Here is a 19482-nt window from a genome sequence, read left to right as displayed (position 1 = left end):
TCCAAGTATTAAATTTGTTATCCACGAAAGGTATGAGAGTCTGGCCCCTAATGATTACATGCTCATAAAAATCAGAAGATACTGTTGCTATTTCAACTAAGTACCATAAACAACTGCATCAATTAAATTTTGCCAGGCACTGTACATATTGCAGATACTTCGGAATAAATTGTTTCATTGCAAAACAGAGTATGTGCAAGCTCCAGCAGGGTTGGGTAGTCCCACTTTAAATTGCTCTAATACATGCCTCTACCAGGCCGTTATTTTGCAGGGAACGTTTTGAAATCCATTTTCAAACACTCAATTCAAAAAGTTGAGAAAGCTGCTCTCTGCAGATAAAATTAAGGGAAACTATAAAAGAACGAAAGGCTAAAAAAAGAAATCTGGTCCAGATGGATTCCCGGCTGAATTCTATAAAATATTTACAGATCTTCTGTCACCAAAACTTACGTTTCTTTTTGATGAGGTGGAAACCAAAGGCTCTCCACCTGTCTTTTTTTTCCTTTTTTTTTTTTTTTAAACCCTCACAGAAGATAGAATAATGTTATTTAAAAAAAAAACAACAAAAAAACCAAAACCCACAACAGACTTTAATCTCAGCTGTAATTACTGCAAGGGACTCCAATTAATTAATATTGATTCTAAAATTCTGTGAAGAGATACTGTCCCTTTGCTTAATTTAGCCCAAAGTTGTTCCCTAAATGCCAAGTTCAAGAGTTTGTTCATTAAAATAGACTCAGCTCAGATAACCACAGGCTGATACCACCATCATTCATGTAATAAATTAACAGCCTAGTCCCATGACAGTGCTGTCTCTAGATACCAAAAGATACTTCATCATGTGTCATAAGGGTAAAATATCCACTTTTTCATTTAAGATCAGCCAAAAAGCTCTCAATTTTCTGCTCCTAAAAATGTATGTTCCATTTGCCAACATCCAGACTGCCGGACCTCAGCTCCCCCAGAAGGAGGAAGCAGTTTATATATACATGACATGCAGGTCGACTTTATATTTGTTGTGGTCCTGCAGATGATAGAGCTGATGAACATGGAGCAGCCCTTTAAACTGAAAATAATCTCGTCGGTCCTGGCAGGACTTTTGGAGAAGGATGTGACCGAGCACCAGCAACGACATCAGTAATTCAACCTTTTTGTTTCAGGGCATGCATCCAGGCAGCGCTTGGTACTTGTGGATTTGATGTAAAAGGTAACGAGGTGAGAGCAGTGGGATGAAACCAGGGGATGAAGGTCTAGGTCATGGCTCTCAGATTTCTTGCTCAAGGCTATGCATCTTTGTTCTTCTCCCTGTCTCCAGTAAGGGAGCCAAAGATCTTAAAACACGAATTCTTCCATAACAATACATGCGTTAAGCCTGAATTTTGATCTCTGTTGGGTCTTCTCAGCTCTATGCAGCACAAAGAACTATCTCCTCTCATATATTTGCAGATTAAAAGGGGAAAACAAACAAACAAACCAACCTCGCACTGTGGTCTGCTTCCAAACCCATTTCACGTATTACCGCATGAGATAAGAATTTACAACATATCAGATGTTAGGGGCGTATCCCAATTTTTTTTAAGCTGACCTTGGATTCGTTGTTCAATGCAGCATTATGCTTTTTACAAGCAGAAGAAGAGACTACATAATGAATTGGTCTCCACTTGATAAGCACTACAATTAATTCAAATTAGCATGCTGCCCTTCCTTTCCCTTCACACTTTCAGAAATGTCTCTCTAAACCAATCTATGATTACCAGTTATACATAAAAACTTCAGAAAAATACTCCTCCACAAGCATATGGCAGAACAAATTTGTCCAGCGTTGCAGGCTTTTCATGGCATTTATCTTGAAGAAGGTATTTCACAGCGATATAGATGTCTCTACGTGTTGGTTACACTCAGAAAGGCACAGAGCTATTCCTTATCCCGTTGTGGCACGCACCATCTCCTCCAGAGAGCATCCTGCTCCCCGTAGGTGCTTCAGACAGATGAGGACAGTAATCAGCTATCCAGGATCTCAGCTGTAACATCCATCCTTAAAAGTCAAGGCTGTGCTTTCTAGGAGCTGTACTAGACCTCAGTTCACATGCCATGGCAACTAAATTCAAGTGCACTTCTTCAAAACAATCACTTATTTAAAAAAAAAAAAAAAAAAAAGAAAAAAGCAGCAAGTTTAGCTCAGCACTTTCCGAATGACATAACTCCCATACGCGACGGCCGCTATTAAAATCAGCACGTTTCCACCGCGGCCACACGGTTCATGATGTTCCCCTATCTAAGAGTAGGAAGACCACAGCGAACAGCATGTTCGCTGTCAAAAAATAACAGCAGCCACTGGTATGAGTTAACCTCAACCATTAAGGTATCCCTCCTGTACCAGGATATTGTCTCAGCGCGCACCGAAGCAATTCAGCCTCCCTGATTTAACAGTGTGACACTGGCGCTCAGGCACGGCGCGATGGAGTAGCTCTTAAAATAACAACCTCAAAAGATGTAATTTCATTAAGGCAGGCTGACCCTTGCTGCTTCTGCTCCTGTTCCTCCGTGGTATCGTTTTTTAGTGATTTAGTTCACTCTCTTGCAAACCTCCTTTTTTTTTTCCATCTTTCTAGTTGTGGATATATTTATAAATACAGAAGAATAAAGCGAACACAGATAAACCCTCAAGGCGTTTCTCTCCATGCTGGTCCAAACCAGAACACAAGAAGAACAAGATATTCTAAGTGTTACACCCAGCAGTTTGCAAGAGTGTGCACAGCCTTCCTTCAGTGGCTATTTAATTGAAAAAAAAAAAAAGGTACCAGAGCTAACAGTGTCTGATGTATGCAAAGAAAACTCTTCTTGCTCAACGGGCGGTTCTGAAAATTCAAGGTTCAAAAGTTATTAAAAACTACAAAGCCCACAGAAACACCAATACAAAATCTAGCTTTTCAATTTGCAGGGTTAAAAATCTCCCCTATGCAGACACCTTGCACTGTCCTGAGGTCCAGGCAGACAACAGACCCCCAGAGAAGATGCTGTTTTTCCCTTCTTCCCTGCATCTACCCACTATTTTAAGAAGCCTCGCACTCTACCTCAACACTGCTGAAGCATCCAGATGCTGCTCTGAAGGGGCATTAGTTAAAACAAAACGCTCACGTATGCCTAGTCTCTCTGTCACTGAAGCCAACACAGAAAAATTAAACTGGAAGGACTCTCAGGATCTGGAAAGTTGAGACTGGCTTAACTTTGCAAAACATGAACGGTCTGAAAGCTGCATTTTCTGAAAGGAGATGACCTGTTTAGCTTTCAGGCATTTCATTCTCTAGCTCTTCTCCAGCAGTTCTGCACAGAAGGGTTTCTCCTTCGGTGAAAAACATTTTGGTTTTGCATGTGTGTGAATCTATGTATTTAAAATTACAGTGTACAAACTTATATTAATTTCAGTTTTATAAGCTAAATAACTTTTAAAATAACCCAAAAATCAGACACCTTTCAGCATCTCTTCAAAATATTTGGATTTCTCACATGAGTCTCAATACATTACTCAAACCGCAGTATCGGTTTGTTCATCTCTAAGACAAGCCTATAATGAACTGAACAGAGGCACAAGAATCCCAAATAAAGATAAGTCCCATCAGCCACTACCTAAAATCCTCTGGAGAGGGTAAACACCAGCCTGTGGTTTCAAGCTGGGGTCTCCAGAAACCTTTCTTAATTCTGCCAGAAATCTCCACTACCATAGTCCAGCCCAACCTCTCATGCTATGCTACCCACGGGGAAAACCAGAAAGCACATCCACCGTCCTTTGCGGAAATCTGTCAAACTTTTTCACTTAATGAAGTAAAATTCTGAAGCATTTGAATAATTTTTTGATGCATAACATGACTAAGTCAACCAAGACCTTTTCAGCCAACGTTGTAGATGGGGATGCAAGCTTCATTACAGTTCAGTACAACCATCAGAAAAGGAAAGAATTTCATAAAAAGGGTTGATTCAGTAGATCAATGTCAACCTTTCAGACAGGACTGAGTTATTTCACCCATCAGCTCCTCAAAAGAGCAATCAGATGGTCACAATTTCTGTTCGCCGTCTAGAGTGAAGGTCAGCTCTCCCGTTAGGGAAGCTTTGATAGCCCCATATGGATGGATACCATCAAAACGTGGAGAGGCCTTTACATATTCAGGACATGACTTTTCCAGGCTGTAACCTCTTCAAAAGGGACCAATACAGCAAGAACATTCAAAGCCACATGTGACAGTACTTCCACACCACTGACAAACCAAGCAGCATGCAGAATAAGAAGACATACCAGAGAAGACCAACTTGCCTACAAAGTGTAAGGAAAAATGTTCCCTAAAGGGCCTTCAGTCTGACTGGCATATGCTTGAAGCCTCCTGCTGCTGGGACTAAAACATCCCTAGAATTATTTAATATTACAGCTGATAAGTTTCCTACCTCAAAAAGCATTGTGCACCGCTGTGCTGGTTTTGCCTGGGATAGAGTTAATTTTCTTCACAGTTGCTCGTATGGGGCTGTGTTTTGGATTTGTGCTGAAAACAGGGTTGGTAACACAGGGATGGTTTCGTTACTGCTGAGCAGTGCTTACACGCAGTCAAGGCCTTTTCTGCTCCTCACCCCACCCCACCAGCGAGGAGGCTGGGGGTGCACAAGAAGTTGGGAGGGGACACAGCTGGGACAGCTGACCCCAACTGACCAATGGGATATTCCATACCATATGACGTCATGCTCAGCATATAGAGCTGGGGGAAGAAGAAGGAAGGGGGAGACGTTCGGAGTGATGGCGTTTGTCTTCCCAAGTCACCGTTACGCGTGATGGAGCCCTGCTTTCCTGGAGATTGCTGAACACCTGCCTGCCGATGGGAAGGAGTGAATGAATTCCTTGTTTTGCGTTGCTTGTGTGCGTGGCTTTTGCTTTACCTATTAAACTGTCTTTATCTCAACCCACGAGTTTTCTCACTTTTACCCTTCTGATTCTCTCCCCCATCCCACCTGGGGGGAGTGAGCGAGCGGCTGGGTGGGGCTAAGTTGCCGGCTGGGGTTAAACCACGACAACTGCTCAAGAGAATTTTGTGTTAGACCTCATCTTGGTGTAGAGGAGTTGATCAATGAACTGAGAATTAGTGGCTGCTTGTGTAATCATGACTCGTTCCCTTAAAAAAAAAGTATTAAAAAAACCCCACCTAGAACAGTAATATAAATCCTTGCTGATTTTAAAAGGCCTGTTCTACAAAGGCATAGAAGTAGAAAAAGAGAAGGGAAAACTCAATTTGTAAAATGTGATAAAAATATCAACAACATGTAGGAATTTCACAGGTATCTCTTCCTGAATGTCCACAGTTCTCAGTTAGGGAAGAAGGCAACCCTTCTTACATGGGGTAAAGAACTGTACAAACCACTCCAAAACCATATGCTCATATATGAACTTGGGGAAAAAAGGAAAAAAAAAAGTAGCAGTTTGGAAAAAAAACCACCCAAACACTAAAAAAAGCAAAACAAAAAAAAAACAACACAAAAAAACCCAACAAAAAACATACAAGAAAACTACTGCCAAAAAAGAGCAAATAAGTAAAAAAAAGGGCAAAAGCTAACTTGCACAATGGAGCTGGTGCAGGACAGGACAGGAGAGACTGAACTCAGAAATAATTCAGAAAAATCAGGAATGTTTGTAACTTTTTTTTACCTTTGGAAAATATCTGGAAAACATTCAAATACAAAATTTCACTGAAAGCCGATGGAAATTATTGTCCACCCCATCAGTGGCTCAGGAAAGTTCAAAAATAGCAGCTCAGATGTGATTAAATCCAGCAAGCCTTGGTAACATAAGCACCAACGCTGTGAAAGAGCAGGGCAAGCAGCGATTTGGCTCATTAGTGCTGATTTGTGACACCATTTGCAAAAAATCAAGGAAATTCCAGAATAAAAGCTAATGTTGAATCAAAGCTAAAGGGTAAAACAGACAATACAGTGCTCATTAATGGCCTGCCAGCTTAACAACAAATCCGGGAAAAGGAAAGAAGAAGAAAAACAAAAAAAAAAAAGAAAAAAGAAAAAGAAGAAGAAACAGCTGATGTTGGACTCAATCATTAAAGGAGAATATTTTAATTTCCTGATGCAGTGGGCAATTTAACCCTTGCTTTCTCTCCAGCAAAGGGTAGCTCAGTGCATTGGTTCTCCAAGTACTGGTAACCTAACGCTTAGCCATGAGAAACAATTGGTAAATATTCAAATTAGTATGGATTTATGGAAACTATGGCTTATTGAATTCGGTGACATGTTTTCGTCCACAAGATCACAAGTCACACTGATAAGGGTGACAACACTGAAGCCCACGAGACAGAGCACCATCCTGAGTGACCAAAGAAAACCAACGCACCCCAGAATAAAAAACTCATCAACTGCAAGATATCAGGCTATAATTATATGCATGCCATTACCAGAGATGGGACATGTTTCCAGAACAGTCCAATGGGGATGGATTCTTGGCTGGCCCTGGGTCAATTTTATCAATGACTTTGTAGAAACAGTTTAAGGTCACGCAAGGATCAGTGGAATTGTTTAAAAATGTTGTGCCAACAGGTCACCGACATGGGGAGATCACTTCCACGCTTCTCAGTGCTGCACCCAGTCATGGCCATATTGGGTCCAACTCTACTGCCAAGTTCTATGAAACATTGGCCAAGCATCAGAAGAGAATCCAGAGAAATATTCAAATATTGGAAATGCAAAGTTTTTCCATGACTGTGATACATTTAGCTTAACCAAAGGTGCGTTTTGGTGCAACATTATCTAAATGTTTATGTATCCACCATCATTGTATGGAAATAATCTTTAACTGACTCTTTGATTAGCCAAACAAGCCAACTCACCATAGGCTGAACTTTAAACTTGGTCACAAACTAGAAATCAAGTGAAAATTTCCATCAGGAGGGATCATCACCATTGGAAAAAATCTACTGTGGAGATTTAAAAAAATAAAAAAGGAATGAGAGAGAATCTAAGTTTAGATTTCCCTCCCCCATTTAAAAGGTATGCTTTAGTTGAGAGGGAAAATAACTGAAGGAAAAAAGACTTAAGGTTTTTGCTATATAAAAGGTCAGACTAGATAATGAGAGTGATTCCTTCTGGCTTCATAATCTGTTTCTCAGCTGCCACTGAAATCACTGAAGCTACACTCAGTGGCAAAGCTCAGCACATACATAGATGCAAGGACCGTAACTGCCTTGGTGGATTTTTTTTTTGAAAAGAGAGAAAAAAGATCTGGAGAGGGTGTCACCCAGGCTTTCCATGGCTGCGAAGTGTGTACCATCGTCCTCATTAGCATCTGGGTGGTATTTCAATAACATTATCTCTAGGAAGATGATTCTGCCACTGATGTTTCTGATCAGAACTGAGCTAACTTGATTATTCTCTGGTAGCCCAACATTATTTTGAAACAAACAAATGGATTTGGGGCACAAATTAATTTTCTTTTGGATTAGTTTCTCCAGTATTTCCTTAATTCTCTTTGCAGAAAGGTAGGCTGATTGCAACTGTGACAAGCAGCTTTCCCCGTCTCTGTCCTGCCCACTCATTTCACTTCTCTGCCTTTACTTACCCTCCTCCTGCTTTTCCTTCGTTATACATATCAAATTAACTGCTTAATTCAGGTGTCTCCTTTGAGGCACCTCATGGGGGTAAAGCATGCCAGCCCTGAGCTTGCATTGACAGACCGTCTTTTGGAGCAGAGAAACAACAGGCGGACACACCTGAAGTATTTTAGCAAGTAATAAAAATAATAAAAATAAAAAGAAAAATCCCTGAAACAACCAGCTGTCTCGGGAAGCCCACTAATCCTCATCTTTTGATAAATCACCTCCCATCAACTCCAGCATCTTGAAACTTGTCCAGTTCCCATTTTCAACTAAATTATGAATGTCTACGAAAATGAAAGCAAAAGCCTTTGAAAAGATGCCGCTTCTTCCCCTACTCTCCTTCTCCCTTTTTTTTTTATAGTATTATCTTCAAAGTCCATTTTGTGATGCTCTTTAAATTCAGTGTCAGAGTTCAGTCATCCAAGTCAGGAAGGGCAGGAGCCTTGGGTCCTGAGCACATCCCAGCATGGAAAGGTTGCCCAATAAACCTCTTTTCAAAACAAATTATTTTGGAGGCAATTGCCAGCACATTTCTCTTGCAAAATCATTGCTTCCCCTGGGTACAGGTGAGATAGAGCTGCTCCATATCAAACATAGAATCATAGAATCATAGAATCATTAAGATTAGAAAAGACCTCTAAGATCATCGAGTCCAACCATCAACCCAACACCACCATGCCCACTACACCATGTCCCTAAGCGCCACATCCACACGTCTTTTAAATACTTCCAGGGATGGTGACTCAACCACTGCCCTGGGCAGCCTGTTCCAAGGCCTGACCACTCTTTCAGTAAAGAAATTTCTCCTAATGTCCAGTGTAAACCTCCCTTGGCGCAACTTTAGGCCATTTCCTCTTGTCCTAACATATTTCCATGCCTTTCACCAATGCGAAGTAGGAACCACAGAATGGACAATGAAAAGCTCCGTAAAATCTCCACTCGGCAAGAAGGGATAAGAAAATCATAGAATCATAGAATAGTCTGGGTTGGAAGGGACCTTTAAAGGTCATCTAGTCCAACCCCCCTGCCGTGGGCAGGGACATCTTCAACTAGACCAGGTTGCTCAGAGCCACGTCCAACCTGACCTTGAATGTTTCCAGAGATAGGGCATCCACCACCTCTCTGAGCAACCTGTGCCAGAGTTTCACCACCCTCACTGTAAAAAATTTCTTCCTTAGATCTAGTCTAAATCTCCCCTCTTTTAGTTTAAAACCATTCCCCCTTGTCCTGTCGCAACAGGCCCTGCTAAAAAGTCTGTCCCCATCTTTCTTATAAGCCCCCTTTAAGTACTGAAAGGCTGCAATAAGGTCTCCCCGAAGCCTTCTCTTCTCCAGGCTGAATAACCCCAACTCTCTCAGCCTTTCTTCATAGGAGAGGTGTTCCATCCCCCTGACCATTTTTGTGGCCTCCTCTGGACCCGCTCCAACAGGTCCATGTCTGTTTTGTGCTGAGGTTAATTTAGAGTAGGTTACTGTGACCACTTTGGGAACCTGCTTCCTTGGCATGCAAAACCTGAAGCTCCTGAAAGAAAGAAGCATCACCTTCCTCCAGATCCTCCCCAAAACCCCCAATCACACGGCATGCACACTGTCTTCTAGCACAGCCTTCCTGCTTCGCTTCCATCCAGAACATTGTTCTTTGGTCCTTGCAGCAGCAAAGACTATTTAAGTGAAAACCTGATGTTCAGCAGAAAATGATGGATTTACACCATATGAGTCCAGAGGGGGGAAAAAAAGTTTCCTATGCCACTAAGCATGTGAGAGCTTCCAAGCTGTGCTCTCTGGATCACTAACCCCTCTTCTGGAAGCTTCTCTCGAACCAGTGGTTGGAGTCAACAGCAGTGCCTACCAACACACCAGCTTTTCTGTCTGAAGTCCATAAAAAAAAAAATCATCCTCTGCCCCAGGAGCTATTTACGTTCTACCCTTGCTTCTGTCTTTGTGGAAATGTTTAAATTATACAAATAAATCACATCCTTACTCTTCTCCATTAAATATGAAAAGGTTTTTTTGCTTGTTTGTTTGGGTTTTTTGCTGTTTGATCCTTTTTTTTTTTTTTTAGTTTAGGAAGAGAATGCAAAGAAACAATCGTGTTCAACTTTGCATTAGTGCTGCTCTACTTAAATTTTTGTATTCCAAACATACATCTTTCTGGTCTTTGCACAAAATATGTTTGATAATGGGAGTTTGACAATATTCTTGGTATCTCACCTCGTACAGTGTTTCTTCCAGGAAAGCACAACTACAAACAAAAATCTCTTATGCAAGAATATGTAAGACCCTTAACATTACCTAGTGTAGTAAATACAGCACCACGAGAGGGGAAAAAAAGAAAATTTAAAAAAAAAAAAGAAAAGAAAAAAATGCATGCATTAGAATGGGGGATTTACACATACAGAAACTTAGAAAATTTTGAAAGACAGATCCTGTTTTAGGTCATGGCTTGAAACGACTGCTGGCTTTCTTCATTACAACAGCTCTGGGACCTAGAAAGTAGTCGGAGATGTTGTTACACAGGGTTTGAATTTCCAGCCAAGGTAAAAGGGGAAAGAAAGTGCAGGCTTGTCACTCTTTCTATACCTCTAAGTGTAAAGGTGCACAAAGGATCCCAACATCTGTATTCACAAGGATTGGAGAAACACTGTCCTCGGACAAAACTCCTCAAAATGCAGCTATACGAGACAAGGGGCAAAACGTGATCCATGTAGAAACTATCACCAGCAGGACCTAAATGTGCTTCAAGGCCAGGAGGCAGGACAGCGGAGAAGCTGGCTCTCCATGATGCATCAGGAGAGCAGCAAGGTCCCAACTTGCAAACCACCACGGAGAAGCATAACTGGATGGGTCCCATGAGCAGGACTCTCCCACTGCCAAACCCATCTCCAGCTTTGCTCCCATCACACTGGGTGCCTCCACTGCCTTCTTTGCCAAACTTCCCACTTCTGGACCAAATCGACTCCTTTCCACACTTTTCTTATTGTCTTTCACCAACAAAAGTTTGGGGTCTACCTAAGAAAATCTTTGCACCCTGCTCTCCTCTTTAAGGGCACTCATATTTAATTCCCAGTGGTGCCTGAGGTCCCACAAACCAGGAACTAAATCCAAATGAGTCCTAGCCCACCATCCAAACCATGCTGATCTACAAACCTTGATCTCATTCTCATAGAAAGATACGGAGATAGACAGCAGAAGAATTGAGATAAAAAACATTGAGACATAGGACACGTGGCCAGATGGTGAAGAACATGCCACTGGGAAGCTCTATGCTCTTGGACACCAGCCTGGGAGCCTGCTAAGTCCTTCCCATCTGTCAAAATCCACCATGCCCATGCCCAAGTTGAGGGCTGCTCTGGTTTTCAGCACAACAGCTTCGAGCTCACTGCTCTGAGGAATGCCACGGGATACTAGGAGCCTGAAAGGTGCTATATAAAACCACCGTCTCATTTTATTCATTTTACAGCTGGACCCGCTGCTCCAGAAGAGATTTCACCAGGCTGGGCAGCACATGAGCAACAGCTCAAGGGACATCCAGGGAAGGGAGGGGAGCCTTAAGTCCCCAAACAGAGGAAAAGAAAAGACAAAGTTCAGCCTTGCAGATCCAAATGAGCAAGTGAAGGTAAGGCAGGGCTCTGGATTCCTGGAGCAAGCTCCATCCGACCAGGTAGGAACAATCATCTAGGAGACATGGTCACAACAGGGGATGCTTCAAAAGCAAACAGAGGAACTTTTAGGCAATATTGTGGCTTCTTGCTGCTGCTTATTTTATTTTACCCATTTTCTAATTTAGGCTATAACCCGTTTTCTAATTTAGGCAATAACTTTTAGGCAATATTGTGGCTTCTTGCTGCTGCTCATTTTATTTTACCCGTTTTCTAATTTAGATAAACATCAGCCCTCCCGCCCCTGTAGAGGTGATCTTGGCCAGGGCTCGGTGCAATCTCTACTTCATTCAAACCATCCACAGGGGAGGCAGAGGGTTTTATCTTAGTTTTTAAAACCAGTTTGTGGTTCTCTCTCCCTCTTCCAGGGAGATTTTTTCATATGCATGGACACGTTAGCAGGCAGGCCCTGCCACACCTGAACAAGAACAATGATGGAAAGTCTTTCCAAAATAAAGAGATGGGACATGAAGCTTGAAGGTTCTTCGCATGGCATACAGTGAATAGGATAGAAAGGCTATAAAGTCTGTTCCTTCTCATCAAGAGTTGCAGTTCCCATGTTATACAGGCATATCAACCTTCTCCTTGCTCTCTCTAAGAGAAACCACAAGAGCAAAACTCCCTTAAAAGTCCTTTTTCCCCACATCAGGGCTATTTCAAAGCTGTTTTGCCCATGGTAATCGGTAAGTGATCTCCCGTTCTTTATCTTAACCCATGAGCTTTCTCATCCTATTTTCTCCCCCAGCTTTTCCCTCCATCCAGGGGGTAGGAGGTGAGCAGCTGGGTGGGTGCTTGGCTGTTTGCTAAACCACCATAGGCAGTACCGAGTATAAACCACCACAGCTGGAAGGTGAAATCAGGATGTTCAAGTTCAACAATGTCCACAAACGCTTAACCCTGTTCCCATGACTCTTCTCCTGACCTAGCTCTTGCCTCACATTGACTCTCTTCTTGTGACCTGCTCCTCCAACTTCTCAGCTATGTCCTCTCGTCCTTCTCTCTCAGCATTTCCATTCACACAGACACAAAACACATAGACATCTTCCAGACTCACTTATGTGTATACCACTATCTTCTTTTTTTCAGTTCTGATGACCATCTCAAGTGTTATGCAAGATCAGAGGAATTTTCTTCTGTTTCCAGTTCTGGCAGGAACCTGGTCACCTCCTGCAGCGCCCATTCGTTCCTGCAGCTTCTCCTAGAGAAGTTGGCGGCTCACAGCTTAGACAGGTACACTCTTCGCTGGGTAAAAAACTGGCTGGATGGCCGAGCCCAGAGAGTTGTGGTCAACGGAGTTAAATGCAGTTGGCGGCCGGTCACGAGCGGTGTTCCCCAGGGCTCAGTACTGGGGTCGGTCCTGTTCAATATCTTCATCAACGATCTGGACGAGGGGATCGAGTGCTCCCTCAGTAAGTTTGCAGATGCCACCAAGTTGGGCAGGAGTGTTGATCTGCTGGAGGGTAGGAAGGCCCTGCAGAGGGACCTGGACAGGCTGGATCGATGGGCCGAGGCCAACTGTATGAGGTTCAACAAGGCCAAGTGCCGGGTCCTGCACTTCGGCCACAACAACCCCAGGCAACGCTACAGGCTTGGGGAAGAGGGGCTGGAAAGTGCCCAGAGGAAAAGGACCCGGGGGTGCTGGTTGACAGCCAGGTGAACATGAGCCGGCAGTGTGCTCAGGTGGCCCAGAAGGCCAATGGCATCCTGGCTTGTATCAGAAATAGTGTGGCCAGCAGGAGCAGGGAGGTGATCGTGCCCCTGTACTCGGCACTGGTGAGGCCGCACCTCAAATCCTGAGTTCAGTTTTGGGCCCCTCACTCCAAGAAGGACATGGAGGTGCTGGAGCATGTCCAGAGAAGGGCAACGAAGCTGGTGAAGGGCCTGGAGCACAAGCCTTATGAGGAGCAGCTGAGGGAACTGGGGGTGTTTAGTCTGGAGAAGAGGAGGCTGAGGGGAGACCTCATCACGCTCTACAACTACCTGAAAGGAGGTTGTAGTGATCTGTTCTCCCAAGTAACTAGCGATAGGACGAGAGGAAATGGCCTCAAGTTGCGCCAAGGGAGGTTTAGATTGGACATTCGGAAAAATTTCTTTACTGAAAGAGTGGTCAGGCCTTGGAACAGGCTGCCCAGGGAAGTGGTGGAGTCCCCATCCCTGGAAGTATTTGAAAGACGTGTAGATGTGGCGCTTAGGGACATGGTTTAATGGGCATGGTGGTGTTGTGGTGATGGTTGGACTCGATGATCTCAAGGGTTTTTTCCAACCTTAATGATTCTATGATTCAGGTTTGAGGGCTCACAGCACGGGGAAGGAGGGCTGCTCCCACCACCTCATCTTCCAACTATTGCAGCCCCTGTTTCTCCAGCTTTGGCATATGCATCTTACTCCACTTTAAGCAATCCAGAAGGCTCATGCAAGAATCATGTTTCCCTTATCCTGAGATTTAACCCTGCCATTCTTCCACTTTCTCCCCATTCCCTTATAACACTGTATTTCCCACTTGCAAAGCCCTTCGCAACCTATCCCTTCCTCTCTTGCAACATCAAGATATTCAACGTATGAGAACCCTTAAAATGTTCATCCACCATCTGAAATGAATACTTTCACACGGAAGCTGCTTTTTTTTCTCCTGTGTTTGTACAGCACCTAGGATCCCCAAATTGCCTGTTCAAAAAAATGGCAAAATGGATCTACAAAGAATTGCACACACAAAAAAAATACCGAAGGACCGTAATAGCAGAAAATAGCGGAGAGACAACAACAACAACAACAAAAAAATCCACAAATCTGCATTCACCCAAGCATTGATTTCAGCTATTAATGTGCAAATGATGGCTACTCAGACCTGCTCTACTGCAAATTGCTCCAGTTTGGATTCATCCACCTTAAAAGCAAGTTAATAGGAAAAATTTTCTTATTCATCTATGTTATGTTTACCTGTAAGTGATGATATGGGCCATAATACAAATGCATATAAAATCACCACTTTTGATTCTTAAAACATGGATATTTAATGGGTTATTTAAGTGCCATTCTAGCTACATGCAGCACAACTTCCCTTGGTCCGATGAAATTAATCCAGGCAGTTTCACTCCAGGATTTTATAAACTTAAATTTAAAACAGACAGTTTATTTTGCTCTCTTCTACAACATTAAAAGGTTGTCCAATCCCCATTTATTGCCCTTTAAGTCATTCGCGTGAACACAAGGTATCTTCTGAACAAAAAGTCCAGCCCCCTGCAAGAATGAAAAAAATTACTGAATCCACTAATTCCTTCTGCATCCGTTGTGATGTCCATTGCTGGAGGTGCATGCATACCTCCTCTCTCCTGTGAATTTACTGTCTTCCTGTTCCAACACGCCACCATCGCTTTCTTTCCCTGAACCCACGTTTCTGGATAATTTTACGCTAGATTATGTATTATGTGAGGAGGCGCACAATTACCTTGTGTGGGTTGTAACACATTTTCCCTATTAAACGTGGTAGTCTATGGTCTGCAGAAACCAGTGAGAATTATTATTGACTACAAGAAGATACACGGGTTTTTTTGTTTTTTATGTTTTGTTTTGTTTTGCTTTTCTCCTTACAGACTACAAAAAACCTGCATAACCTGCTTTGATTTCTCTGTCCTCAGCAACCTCCAGATGGGAAAGAGCACTTAGGGGAAGGTTGAAAAACCCAACCCGTAGCAATCAAGATCTTGCAATTCTCAGCTCAAACTCCACTGCAAGTTCTGACTTGTCTGACACACAGTACCTTTTATCAGCTCACTTTTTGCTAAGCAAGTTGGTGCCAGTGGTTTTAACATCTCTCTCAGGTGACTCATCCGTTAACACTAGTCCTACCAAATTCCTTCTCAAAAGCAGAATTCCCCAATTTCTCTTCTTCACCATGTTTAGCTCCCACGCACCACCATAGCACGACAGACAAATCTTTAAGTTTTAAGCAGTAATTGATTTTTATCAGCAGTGAAGATGATTGGAGGTTGGGGATGGGGGAAGAAGGGCATCCAAAAAAAACCACGCAGGGAGCTGCTGATGGAGTAGTGAGGACGAAGCTCCAGATGTTCACATACTGTTGCTGGCCGGAGAGCCATCCCATATAAGATTGTGTTTTCCAGCCTGCAAGAGAACAGCAGAGCAAGCGGCAACCACAAACACCACAGGGAGTGGCGAAGCATCCCCAGGGGCTGCACCCTTAGCTCCCTGCTGTGCCAATACGCTGAAGAGCAAGACAGTGCAGACCTGGGGGCAAAAGTGGGATGCATGGCTCCATCCTATGAAGAAAGGCTCATCCTATGAGGACAGCTGAGAGAGTTGGGGTTGTTCAGCCTGGAGAAGAGAAGGCTTTGGGGAGACCTTATTGCAGCCTTTCAGTTCTTAAAGGGGGCTTATAGGAATGATGGCAGCAAACTTTTTAGCAGGGCCTGTTGCAACAGGACAAGGGGGAATGGTTTTAAACTAAAAGAGGGGAGATTTAGACTAGGTCTAAGGAAGAAATGTTTTACAATGAGGGTGATGAAACACTGGCACAGGTTGCCCAGAGAGATGGTAGATGCCCCATCCCTGGAAACATTCAAGGTCAGGTTGGACGTGGCTCTGAGCAACCTGATCTGGTTGAAGATGTCCCTGGTCATTGCAGGGGGGTTGGACTAGATGACGTTTAAAGGTCCCTTCCAACCCAAACCATTCTATGATTCTATGATCCTACGTCCTTTAGACCAACACCCTCTACATGCACATCCCTCTCCATCTACGTACCATGGAGAGAAAGGGAAAGGGAAAGGCAAAAGGCAAAAGAAAAGCAGGATGAAATTTCTCTGAGGACATTTATCTACTCAATGTCCCTACAGACATCGTCCGTGTCTCCACCACGCACAGCCCCATCCATGCAACAGCACTGCCCGCCCCAGAGACACTAACCAGGTTATGGTGCAGAGGAAGGAAAAGGCGATTTAACGAAAATCCTTATCATGAAAATGCCGCCAGTCAACGCCCTGTGTGCAACGGCGTTTCATAGAAAACTAGATTCATTTGCAGAAGTTCAAATAATGCATAAAAATTGGTAGTTTTACCATCTTTTAAAGCCCCCAAAACCCCAAGAGACCATTGTGAAAGCTAAGTGCTCAGCTAAACTGAGTATTTTAAATCTGTAGAAAGACACCGACTCAGATCACAACGCTCCAGACAAGCAGTACCTAACGCGTCACTGTTTGCCGCTATATTTAATGCACGCTGAGCAGCCGCGCTCCCGCATCGCTGCTCACTAGAAGTGCTCAGAGATGCCAGTAATTTCCCAAGCAGCAAAATGATCCCCAAGACCGCACAGAAACTACATCCTTGAAAAAGCAGAGACAAGGAGGGGTGAAAATTAATAAGAAAAAGAAAAAGAAAAAGAAAAAGAAAAAGAAAAAGAAAAAGAAAAAGAAAAAGAAAAAGAAAAAGAAAAAGAAAAAGAAAAAGAAAAAGAAAAAGAAAAAGAAAAAGAAAAAGAAAAAGAAAAAGAAAAAGAAAAAAGAAAAAGAAAAAAGAAAAAGAAAAAAGAAAAAGAAAAAAGAAAAAGAAAAAAGAAAAAGAAAAAAGAAAAAGAAAAAAGAAAAAGAAAAAGAAAAAAGAAAAAGAAAAAAGAAAAAGAAAAAAGAAAAAGAAAGAAAAAGAAATATAACCTTCCAGCCTCCACAGGTTGCCACGGTACCGTCCCTCTTTCCTCTCTGTCCCTGTAAAAATCACAAGTTTTAGCCATACTCAGCAAATTCATGATCTATAAAACTATCAGCCTTTCTATGTATCCATAGTTGTTCAGAAAAAAGGTATATTTTGGAGGAAAGAAGCAGTAGTGAGTATATAGAGTAATCAGAAAAGCCCAAATCTCTCTATTTCACTTCCATAAGAACCTCTCCAGAACTTCAGAATGGAAGACCACCTCTAATACTACTTTTTCTTAGTGAATAGCTCCATTTTAGAGCCTCTCTGCATATGCCTTGGATTCCCACACAGCCATCCAGGAGCTCCAAAATGTCACGTCTCTTATTAAAAATAACATCCGAATGCATTTTTCTTAGTTCGTCCATGGCAGGAGGTGCTTCTTGCTGGGTGAACTTTCAGCCCGCTTCAGCGAGCAGAACTGGTTCATCCCTTTTACATTATTCATACTCCAAATTGCTATCTTCTCTGCATTAGCAAACAAGAACAAAATGTCCGGGGTTTCATTTTTATGTCTTTCAATGAGGTGAAAATGCTGTCGATGAATTCTTCCTGAAGCAAAAAGTTTGCTGGACCAACAGTCTGCTGTAATTAAGGTTAGAAACCTCAATTAAAAAGAAAATCCAGCTTTCGGTATGTTGTTTCTTCCCCTGACAGAATTGCTGTTTCTGGATGTGATGGGTGAATGTATGTGAACGTGGCCAGATAAAAAGTGTCGTATAAATATAAAATGACGGGGATTATTAAAGATTATTCTGAGTTAAAAAAGATCAACAGGCTGCAGAGGCAGTTTCGTAAAGGTGCTGGACCAACAGGCAAAGAATTGGAGATGGAAAAGAAGTAATTAGAGAGGCAACTCCCGTCCTTGGCCTGGCTGCCATCCCAATCTTCAGGGCATTTTTCATGGCCTGAAGCTTTCACCAGTTCTATATTGACAGATGGGGAATGGGAAAAAAAAAAAAAAAGGAAGATAAAAAGCTTTATCTAGGACCTTTTCCGTATTAATTAAAAACCTGCTGATGAGACAGAAGCAACAAAGCAAGTCATGTTGTTGCCTATGGAGCATCCTCAAATGATGGCAGGTGCTGGCAAATGCCGATATTTCTTGCTCCTGGGAAACTTCTTGGGATTTGCTCATGTGCAGAGGAGCTGCACTTCTCTGTCCTTATTTTGCTCTGCATGCAAGAAAATTAAAACAAAACGAACAAAAAAATACAAAGAAGAACTAATGACAACAAGCAGGCCACCAAAAATAAGGAAAGGCTGTATTTCTTAACCGATCAGGCTGCACTGAGCAATCACCTGTGATTTATTTTGGCACCAATTACCCTCCCGGCTATACCTCCAAGCGCCACGTGCATCACCTGCAGAGCTGCACAGAAGAGCACGCTGCAGAGAAAGACCAAGCAGCACCAACATACAAGTGGATTCAAATCCACAGGGAAGGGAATAAAAATGAATGAGTAAATAAATGTGTGCAAATATAATATATAAAATACATATCCCATACATAAAATACAATAAATAAAATGTGTGCAAATATAAACACATATTTGGGTAACTTCATACCGAACATGGCTGAGCACCAGCAGGTTAACCAGACCGACCCTCTGCTCCCCACGCACCCTCATCCTTGGTCACCTGGGATGCTTGAGCAGAGCAAGGGAACATCCCAGCTTTTTCCTACCCCATTCATTGGCTGCATTTACAAAGCCCTATTTCACAGCTAAAGACATGTTAACTGCAAGGAGATTTTCCATCCTTTCCCGAAAAACGGGTGGGAATGATGCAAAGAGCAATGGGATTCCCCTCCTGTCTCTATCATTTTGTTGTTTTTGTTTTTTTTTTTTTAATTCTGAGTTTCCTTGGCAGCAGAACTTGCATATATTAAACACTGACGATGGGTGGAAGGAGCAGGGAGGGAAACAGAAGGGGGAGGGAGGCGTAATGCAATTATAACACCTAAGCCAATCTCTTACAGAGCTGCAGGGAACAAGGACAGAAAGATCAGGTACCCAGCAGCACACGTCTGCCTTGAATAAATCCCGCTACTCCCGTGTGCTTCGCCAGCACAGCTCCAGCCTCCGACACCTTCAGCATCAGGGGCAGGAGCTCCTGTCCTGAGCCTCACGGCTTACAGCAACTGGACAATGGAGAGAAGCTGTTTCGGTCCCCCTGGACAAGCAGAGCTTTTATTAGAGAAGAATTGATGAGCACAGCAAGGTGTGTTTTTCTGCAAAGGTGAGTTTTGCAGGATACGGGGCCGTTCGGATGCTGGTGCTACATCTGCCTCCGCCGCCGGACATCTGCGGCCACCGCTGCAGGTGGGTTCCTGCAGCAAAAGCCAGACTGCGTAAAACACCATTTACCAAATGCATCCGCTTCCTTCGAGTCAGAGCCATTAACTTTTTTTCTACGAAAACCAGCACTTGCTCCCGTCGGCGGAACAAAAGTGAGACAGGAGCCTGCTTTGCCTTGAACTCCATC

The 19482-nt window shown here is 43.0% G+C and overlaps 1 protein-coding gene across 17 annotated transcripts in view; it reads right to left on the bottom strand.

Moving 5' to 3' along the window:
- Window positions 1–19482, bottom strand: part of TSNARE1 (t-SNARE domain containing 1) — a 554353-nt gene that overhangs the window by 417132 nt on the left and 117739 nt on the right. For 5 of the 17 annotated variants that reach the window (XR_012672219.1, XR_012672217.1, XR_012672230.1 and 2 more), the window contains one exon: window positions 14537–15414. The exons of 7 other annotated variants lie outside the window; for them this stretch is intronic. The gene's annotated coding sequence lies outside the window, so the exon portion shown is untranslated. 5 more of the 17 variants (XR_012672225.1, XR_012672236.1, XR_012672220.1 and 2 more) reach the window with 4 other exon arrangements.

Source organism: Calonectris borealis, chromosome 2 (genome assembly GCF_964195595.1).
Source record: "Calonectris borealis chromosome 2, bCalBor7.hap1.2, whole genome shotgun sequence".
NCBI lineage: Eukaryota > Metazoa > Chordata > Aves > Procellariiformes > Procellariidae > Calonectris > Calonectris borealis.
Note: the sequence above shows the minus strand (reverse complement) of the source record. Positions and strands in the feature narration are given on the sequence as shown.